The sequence below is a fragment of the Taeniopygia guttata genome, chromosome 3 (genome assembly GCF_048771995.1).
Source record: "Taeniopygia guttata chromosome 3, bTaeGut7.mat, whole genome shotgun sequence".
Taxonomy (NCBI): Eukaryota; Metazoa; Chordata; class Aves; order Passeriformes; family Estrildidae; genus Taeniopygia; species Taeniopygia guttata.
In genome coordinates, this window is record NC_133027.1 from 6,213,097 (window position 1) to 6,223,095 (window position 9,999).

The following is a 9,999-nucleotide window of genomic DNA, read 5'->3' on the forward strand; positions in this document are numbered from 1 at the left end:
TACCTTATCTACCTTCCAGCAACTAGGGAGGTAGGGATTTCTGGAACACATGGTTTAATTGAAGTTACAACAATTAGTAGCTACCAGTGGTCCTGTTCTCTAGGAGTTTTTAACTCTTTTTGAACCCATTTGTGATTCAAAATGAACCAATTTCCACAATGTGCTGTGACAGGATAGTTCTTCACTGTGTAAAACCACTAAGTCTTATCCCTGTTTAATTGTTCCTTTGTTATAGAGGCAGTAAATTTACTGTTTATACTTTCTCACCATCATTATAAGGTGGATTGACTTAAGATGAAGGAAGAGGACATGTTTAGATTAGATACTAGGAAGAAAGTCTTCTGTTGAAGCCTTGGCACGGGTTGCCCAGAGAAGCTTCTCCATCCCTGGAAGTGTTCAAGGCCAGACTGGAGCAACCTGGTCTAGTGGAAGGTATCCCTGCCCATGGCAGGGGTTGGAACAAGATAATCTTTTAGGTTCCTTCCAAACTCTTCTGTCATTACTTCCTAGCCTTTAATTGGATTTCCCTCCAGCTATCCCTTTTTAAATTTCATGTGGTTTTCTCTTGTTTTCACTGGGAGACTTTATCACCCTCCTCTCTAGCCTATCTAATTTTACAAGAAAACACTACTTTCAAACTTTGATTCTGCTAAAATGACTGTTGAATTTTGCTGGGTCTGGAATAGACAAGAGCTGTCTGGCCAAGGGACTTGGAATAACTCTGAGCATCTGGGTTAAAGAGTCCTATGACTTTGGGGGTCTCCTCATCATCTAAGGGGAAGCTACTGACTCTTAACATTCACTTCCCCTTTTTGACTGCTTCCTAGCCTCACACTGACATTTCCAGAGGGCTTTCCACTTCTGTCTCCAGATCTCCTGCAGTGCTCTAACCAGTGTTGGTGTGTGTGTGGTTGGGGTTATTTTTTCCCCTGTGCTTTGCACTTATCACTGCTGAACTTCGTCTGCTGGGTTATCACCCAGTCACTCAGGGCAGTGAGACAACATTGCCTCAACACCTCTCCAGTGTCTGTGTGTGCTCAGCACTGCAGAGCAGCTTAGCTGCAACATACTATAGAGAAAAGCAAAAATGTGCAAAACAAACACTGGCTCTTCTTCCTTTGTATCTACGGAGCATTTTACATCATTCTGGGTACAGGAATAATAATTGCACAAATGAAAAATTCCTGCTGGAAAGGAGACTATCCTCTACCTGCTGTAAAATTTCAGTGCCTGTAGTGCCCTTGTACACATTACTCCATGAGCAGGTTGATCATGGAGCAGAGCTGTTTCCTTTGAGGAACTGGATATGCAGGGAAGCACATGCTGCAGCTGGGATGTCTGTTCTCTCCAAATCTGCTATGTGGGGGTCAGGCAAGTGTGGAGTCCTAGAGAGGGTTTCCAGCAGCTAAAGGGGCTACAAGAGAACTGGAGAGAGACTTTTATTAGAGGCATAGAGTGGTAGAACAAAGAAAAATACCTTAAGCTGATGGAAGGCTGGGTTGAATTAAGAATTGGGAATAAATTCTTCCCTATGAGGGTGGTGAGGCCCTGGCACAGGTTGCCCAGAGAAGCTGTGCATGCCTCATCCCTGGAAGTGTTCAAGTTTGGGTTGGATGGGGCCTGGAACAATGATGTCTAGTGGAAGGTGTCCCTGCCCATGGCAGGGAATGGAATGGGTTGGGATGATCCTTAAGGTCCCTTCCAACATAAACCAGTCTGTGATTCCATAAGAACCTGTGGCACTGCTCTGGAACCCCTGAATTCCCACCTTTGCAGTGGGACACGCCCTGCATTTGGCTCTGTTGCTCCCTAAATCCCCTCTCTGGCATATCCCTGTTGTTTCTGAGCATCTTCAGGAGCAGACAGAGGTCAGACAAGGAGCTTGTGTCTTTTAAGGCAACCAGAACAGGAACGAAGAATCTTTCCATTTAACATCTACTTCAGAGAGTGAGAGACGTTGGAAAAAAAAAATAAAGGGCTTTTTGATTTCACATTGCAACAATTCCCTGTCTAACATAAAGTCCCACAAAACAGAACTTTACTATCTTATAGCTAACCCTCTGCTTTAAAGACAACAAAAATGGCACGTCCCCATTTCTGTTGAAGGAATATTTTTAAACAAGAGATGTTTTTTCAGCCTAGATGCATGATAGATCAAGAGGAAAAACAGGTTTCATTTACTTTTAAAACAACCTCCATTTCAATAAAGAAAAACAAACCTTTTGTACTGTAACAAACAACATCCTTACAGTACAAGTGCAGCTCTCAGATCTGAAATATTATGGCCAGATGCAAATAGTCACATTTGAATTATGCTGAAATAGAAGGTTTTCATTTTGTTCTTTGTTTCTTTAAAATTTCTTTTAAAACTCCTTATGTCCTTTTCCAAGTGCTCTCAGCAGAGTCCTGGACTGTCTAGTTCATAATGGGTTCATTAAGGTCAAGGCCTGTACAAGCTACTGTGAAAATTCAAAAGCAATCCTGGAGTTGTGTCCACAATTCAAGAGCATGATGGATGATGTCAGCCCAAATTCCTCAAGAATAAACTGTGGTTTGCTGCCATGTGTTAACAAGTAGAAACACTTGGTTTCTAGGATTTACCCAGTCAAACTACAAGAAGCTGAAACATCTGGCTTGTCAAAATGGTCACAAGGTTATAGAGGCAATGACAAAGATGTCAGAAAATTCAATCCAGGAAATGAGCACAGTTCAACCACAACATAAATTTAGTCTCTAAACACATTGTCTTACCTTTCTGATGCACTGATTTCTATCTTTTTTAGATTTTAATTCCCCATGAATGAAACTCCATGTGTTTTCAGGAAATGCTAAACATCATTATGGTTTTTAGTAAGTAATTCTTACCAGCTCTCCTGCTATTTCTTACATTTGTGATGAGAATTATTAGAAGTGACTTGCCCATTATGACCCAAATGGAAATAAAAAAATGCAATGAGCCATAGCTATGTGACCTCAAGCCAAACACTTCAAACTCATGTACCTAAATATAGACACCTAAATAAATGGCCTGGTTTTCAGGAGCACTGTGTGACTCAGAGTTGTAGGTGCTCTTAAAAATCAAGATGCTTATTTAGGTATCTGAATACAGACTGAGCTTATGAATATATTATTTAATTTGCTTAAGAATGTAAACAACTAAGAAAATAAAAAAGCTACTAGAAATTCTATTTTTATATGTGCTAATTAGAAGGCCACAGACTGTAATTCACAGACTGCAAGACACAATTTACTCCTCTAAAGCAAATATTGTGGTAATTAATTTTTATTAATTGTTGAGAAGCAGAATTTAGGAGCCCTGGTTCTGAAGCAGTGCTAGATAGGTTTGATGGAGAAGTCCACTGTATGAGATTTCTTTGCCTTTTATTAATCTTTACCCTTAATTATGGAGATTGACACAGGAAGGCTTTCCAAAATGTCATTTTAAGAAGCTTTGTTTATATGGAGAGATCATTTTAAAAAATTGAATGTTTCAGTCTCCTTAAGTGTGATCCATAATCTTCAGGCTTCTTGTGTTTTTCTTTCTTCTCTGAAATTTTCATTCATTATTCTGGCACTTTTAAGTGACTACTGATGGCATAATTGGAGTATCATGGAAGCAGAAGGCTGTGTTATTAGTCAGCATGACACCACATACGCATCCAGTTAATGGAAAATAAGCAGTTCAAGCAGGTAAGTAACAATTGAGACTGTATTTTTGAACCTGAATTGTGCCTAGAAGTGAAAACTTAATTTTTAAATACTTCTACTAAGACATAGTTTGTTTACACAGTTTATCTTTGAGAATGCTTGTATCATTGCTTTTATATATTTTAGCACTGATTTTCTAGAGATCACATCAGTGACTGCCAGTGTCCCTGTCCTGCCAGCCCTTGTGCAAGGGGAGCAGTGGGGATGGCAAAATGGAAATGGTCTTGGTGATACAGGTATTTTTGGGCAGTCACAGCTTCCACAGCACTGAGTCACTGCAGCAGAGCAACCTCTAAGGAGTGTCCTCCTTCCACATCTGCCCCCTAATCCTGCTCTCCCAGCAGTGTGACACAGCTCCAGAAGGGCCAGCCAGTCCATTCAGGAGTTATCTCCTACTGAGGCACTGATCTGCCAGGCTCACCCTTGCAGTGTTGCACTCCAGCATTAAACTTTTCAGGTATTTGGCAGCCTGGATGCCTTAAAAGACCTGAAGGAAAATGTAAACTGAGTTTACAGCTGAACTGGGAAGGGGGGAAAAGAGCACTGTTGAAGTTCCTAGGGAGGATGGAAACAGTAAATGGGAGATAAAAGGGAAAGATGAAGCAGGGCTTCTAGTCTAATTGTGCCTTTGACTGCTCCAGGGCCACCTTGGGGATCAGCCTGCTGTGCCATGAGTGTTTTATTCAGCCCACCAAGACATCTAGTGGCATGGCACCTTCCCAGGCTGTGACACCCAGTGGCATGGCACTTTCCCAGGCTGTGACACCCAGTGGCATGGCACCTTCCCAGGCTGTGACACCCAGTGGCATGGCACCTTCCCAGGCTGTGACACCCAGTGGCATGGCACCTTCCCAGGCTGTGACACCCAGTGGCATGGCACCTTCCCAGGCTGTGAGAGCTCAGAGCCCAGCAGGCAGGCCAGCCCCAACTTCCAGATCCGTTGCCCAGCTTCCACCTTTGGCCCCTGTACAAAGATGCCAATGCTGGAACGTCTCTGTGTGGAGGGATAAATGTTCCTTCCCAGGGCGTGGCAGCTCAGGGCAGATGTGATTGCAGCAAAGCACCTGGATTTGTCCTGGCTTGTGAATGTGTAGAGAACTCATTTCCTACAGACTCACACACCTGTACAAACTGTGTGAATGTACAAACTGTGCATGTGCACAAAACTTCTGAATCAAGCTGCAAGGCCAGTGTCTGCTGGAAAATTTAGCTGCATATATTGATTAATACCCAAAGGACAGAATAAAACCATCTCTTGCCGATTCAGGCCTCTTTATTATTTTAAGGAACAACTAGATCATTGTGATGAAACTGGCTTTTAACAAAGTGATGCTTGATTTTATTCCATGGTAAGCAAGGACCAGTTGCCAGGTTTTCAGATAGTAAAACATTCCTTGGTTTATTTTCTCAGAAAAAGAAACTCCAAACCTCAGCTTTAATGCCTGAAAACACCCTAGTAATTATCCTTTTTTTTAATCTGTGTATTATTCCAGTTCTATAAAAAAGCTGAAAATAGTACATTACAATATTAAGATTTGGGCAGAAGAGCATCAAAGGCAGTATCTTCAGCTCTAGTGAATTACTTAAAGAGCAGAACTCTTCAAGCATCTCAAGCTGCTCATCCATTTTAACCTGGGAATAACATTCAGAGGGCCATGTCATGATACTGGAAATCACTTGATTTTCTTCAGGTGTCAAGCAAACAGAAGGACACAATGCTTTTCTGAGCATTGATGGTCTTCAGAATAAAAGTCAGCTAAAAGGCCAGTGCCTTAAGACTGCCTATGTATCTGTGCCAGCAGTTACAAAGAACAACACTATGAATCCAGTGTGTTTAATTCAAATGAGTCAAGTCTGGCAATTGAGACCTTTGAGGGGAAGAGGTGACAGAGCCCCATCTTCAGCTTGGATCCTCTTTACCAGTGCAAGATCCCACAGCATGAGTAGTTTGGACATGCAGTGCTGAGGCACCACATCCACAGAGCCTCTCTTAGCTCTTATTTGGGTCAGATTTTTACAGGAATCACTGGTAATTGCCTCTGAGCAAGGACACAGGAAAAAAGGGAATGCCAAATCTTTCCATTCCATAATGCTTTGTAAAGAACATGATCCTCCTTTGGTTTAGATTTCTCTGCCCAGTTATGATCTGAGAAATGCACTCAGGAAAAAATGCATTTTCTGCCTTTGTGGGCTACCTAGAAGTTGCTTTATAGAAGCAGAATGTCCATATAGATAATTTAGACATTCAGACTCTCCTGGTTTATGTTTTGCAGATTCCTGAAAAGTAATGAAGTTGCCTTTTCCTCCTCCCTTCACCCCAGGAGTGCACATGCTCCAGAGCAGGAGCTTCTATTTTGGAAAAATGGGCAATTTTGTTGTCAGGACTATTCATATAGAAATGTCATTTCAGTGCTTGGTAAAACAATTCCATTTCCTCATCTGTAGTTCTACTTTGTTCCAGCTAGGGATCTGCTCATTTTCATGTCAGTCCACTGTAAAAAAGCACAGAAAGCTCCAAAGGCCCATCCACTATCAGAGAGCTCTGATCTCTCTCAAATTTATCAGGAGCTGTTTGCAATCCCAGCCAGGGCTGTTACAGTGCTATTGATGGGAGATGTAGGATCTCCTCTCCAGCACTGAAGTTCTTGTTTTTGTAACCAAAGTCCATGTTAGGGCCTTCAAGCAAAGTATCCCATGTGACAGTCATTTGCTCATTTGCCATCATTCTTTCCTCACTTGCCTCTTTCAAAGCCAGAAAGATGATGTATGGTGTCTCTAGAGCAGAAAAAGTGCAGCTAGGAATGTTAGCATAGATGTAGTTCCTACTCACAGGCAGCTGCTGCTCAGCCTTCTAGATAATGCTCCTCCACAGGGGTTGGTTTTATGAAAGGAAGTTGTCTTTTCACTCAACAAGAAACTTGTCCATAGTCTTTAAATGCCCAGCTTTGCATTAAAAGCAAAGTATTTCTGAAGACAGCTGTTTCATTATCCTCTTAAAAAATGTGAATTCAGAGATTTAAAATATTTCTCCTGAGTGTTTTGACTGTAACTCTTAAAAGTACTGTAATTTACCAGTAGCACACATCAGGAAAACATGTAGCTCATCCAAAGCCTTCCAGACAGCCATTGCTATCAATAACCAGGCAGGAGTGCTCTGATGAGTGGGAGCAACACTTACAGCTTTTAAGCCCTACAGACTTTGCAGCAGTAGGTAATTGTCATTATTACCCCAGAGTGAGGAAAGAGGGATGAAGTGATTCACCCAAAGAGCACAATGAGTCAATAGGGGAGCTGGGAATAGAGTGCAGAATTCCCTACATTATCCATTGGAGGCCTCAGATAATATCATTTTATAAATGCTCTATCTTTGTAAAGACTTCAGTGCTATAATTATCCTCCCAGGACTCTCATGGAAACAAGATATTTATAACTCCATTAAGCCTTTCCTGGTAATTTTATGATCAAAGTGAAAAACCCAAATAATGCCGTGCCAATCAGTCGCATGTCCAATGTCATCCAGAATGGCCACATGATGAAAGCCTCTCCTTGGCTGTTGCAATTAAGTGCTTGCTATCTTTTGCCTGCCTTTCCTGTGTCCAATTCCCCTTCTACCACATGGTGGACAGGGAGTATTTTTTGCAGTCTGATGACCCATGCATTTAGAATGTACCAAATAATTGGGAAAGATGCTTGTTGCCAACAAAGCCTACTGGTTTGGGCTATAAATGCTCCTAAAATCCTTTCGTGTGTGCCAGGTTCACCTAAAATGAGCAAAGCCACCTCAGTATTTCCACTAACCTTTGTATGTCCTTAAAATTGCAATGCAGATGCCAAGACTAACTGTAAACAACAGGTTAGGGACTGAGGCTTTTGGTTCAGCAAAGCACTTAAGCCTGTGCTTAAATCAAAATCCATTCTTATTCCCCAGATCCATTTTAAGTGTTTGTTTAAGGCAAAACACATGCTTAAGTTGAGTTTTGCTTGGCACAGTGCCTAAGCCCAGCACAGAGCAAGGGTTGTAAAATTAATTTCTTTTTGAGGGGAAGTAATTATTTTTAGCCCACCTCTCAATGTCCACAGCCCTATCTTTTAGTCCCCAGACAGTTATTTTGAGAAGGTGTATGTGCTAAGTCTAAACTTCTGGGTTCTGTGGCAATCAATGGCACAGAAAAGAGAAAGACCACTTGAAATACTTGGTTTGAGAGGGGCCTTTGGGGAGGCTCATTAGAGGGAAGACATGAAAGAAGTTGTGATTATTCTGGGAGGTGGCTGCTGATATTGTGGGTGATCTTTTCACTGCGCTGACTGGAGAAGCAGTGAAGCATTCACTTACAAGAGGTCAACAATTTTAATTCAAAATGTTTTTAGGAGTTTTATATTTCCACAGGAAATTTATTATTTCAGGGAAAATGTTTATCCTCTCTTCAAAAGTATATAAAAAATTGTCTGGAATGTGTTAGTTTCCTTTTTTTTTTTTTCCCTGAAACACTTCTCTGATATACAATTATTAAAGGAAAACTCATGTAACAGAGTTTTATTTCTCATTCTTTGTAACACTAAATTTCCTGTCTCATTACAACAACTCTTACCATTGTTTCAATGACTTTGACACTGGAATTTATCAGGTAGATCTGGCCTTTGCCACGTCTAGAGGAGGAACAGTTACAATTTCTGTGATGTTTTTTGTGGGATGCTCCACTAGTTTCCCTTTAACACCAGACTTCATAAGAAGGTAGAAATAAAAAAGGTAGCTTGAAATACATTTTATTTCTCTGTGGGCTTAAAAATCTTTGGCTTCTTACAGTCTTGTGGTAATGGCATGAATAAAACCGTACTCTGATTCCTGCTATGTCCTGATATGTAGGACAGCTTTCTAACAGCAGGGAGAGTCAAGTAAGAGGACAGATCCCCCATGGAAATTTGGCACTGCTGTATTTAAAAGCCAATTGGACAAGCACTTGAAGAGGAATAATTTAGCTGCTCTTAATCCACTCCTGCACAGGGTATCGCAGTGACCTTTTAATGCCCATTTAACCCTGTCTCATGGGAAAGTGTTCTCCTCCCCCAGAGCTTCTGGATTATTTCCAGGCAGAAGACCCCTTTTAGCTCTATCACTTGACCACCACATTGCTTTACTAATCCACCTCCCTTGTTTTTTTCCACCTTGGAAAATACAGCGAGTGCCTGGAGCTGTCATCCACAACAGGGCAGAGATGGGACCCCATAGTCAGGCCCACTTTTCTTCACCTCTACCATGAACAGGTATTTATTTCCTGCAAAAGCCTGCACTTCTAATAAAAACATGCCCTGCCTTTCAGGACTAGTATTTTCATGGCTGATTCGCAACTGATTGGGAGTTGCTAAATCCAGTAGCCCCACAGAGGTGAGGCTGCTGCAGCTCCAGCCCCCTGGATCCAGCAGACACATCCACAGATGTGTAAAATGTGTGTATGCACTGATGGCTCCAGTGGCCAGCTCAGACAGAAACACTCAGCACTCAGACAAACAGCACCAGTGGCCTCATCCTGCTCTGGCAGATCAGGGTGAGGGTCTGTGAATGCACTATATTTATAAAAGTCATCACAGAATCATAGAATGGTTTGAGTTGGAAGGGACCTTAAAGATCACCCAGTTCCAATCCCTTACCATGGGCAGGGACACCTTCCTCTAGACCAGGTTGCTCCAAGGCCCATCCATCCTGGCCTTACAAATATTATGGTCATTTCCAAATTTTAAAATTAAAACATGCACTTCCAGATAATACCATGCATGAAGTCCAAGGGAATGGCCTTCATTTATGGAAGAAACACTGGAACAGCAATTAAGATTGGAACTCATACACAGTTAACCATTATGGGCTAAAATAAAAGTTGGATGAATCATTTTCCAGTCATATAAATCACTGAAGTTGTTCTATCCATCACAAAGGTAAGCCAACCATGTAATGAATTATACAATGTGTTATTTTCCTATGCATGTTATTCCCATAGTTTGTTCTGTTGTTCAAAGTCTGTATGAGGGGTTTTTTTTTGCAAATACTTTTAAAATGATGAATAATCTTTACTTATAAGACTAAAAATACATGCCAGCTATTGTTGTATATTAAATTTGACAGCAGTTAAAGTGTTGGTATCTGAACTTACTTGACTGTGTCTTCAAAAAACTTTTACTAGGTGTTCCTTACGTGATTAAATATTCTTAGGTTTGTGCAATTTGTTCTATAACTAATGGAAGGGAAAGTAAAAGTTTTCTAGATAATAACAGACAACCAGTCTCATGAGCAGGAACAGC

At 41.3% G+C, this 9,999-nt stretch overlaps 1 long non-coding RNA gene across 1 annotated transcript; it reads left to right on the forward strand.

The window, feature by feature from the left end:
• The first annotated feature begins 2,871 nt into the window (after positions 1 to 2,871).
• On the forward strand, positions 2,872 to 9,438 carry LOC115494704 (uncharacterized). Its single transcript, XR_012054800.1, has 2 exons — positions 2,872 to 3,690; positions 5,982 to 9,438. It is a non-coding gene; the product is annotated as an uncharacterized lncRNA (long non-coding RNA).
• The last annotated feature ends 561 nt before the right edge of the window (positions 9,439 to 9,999 follow it).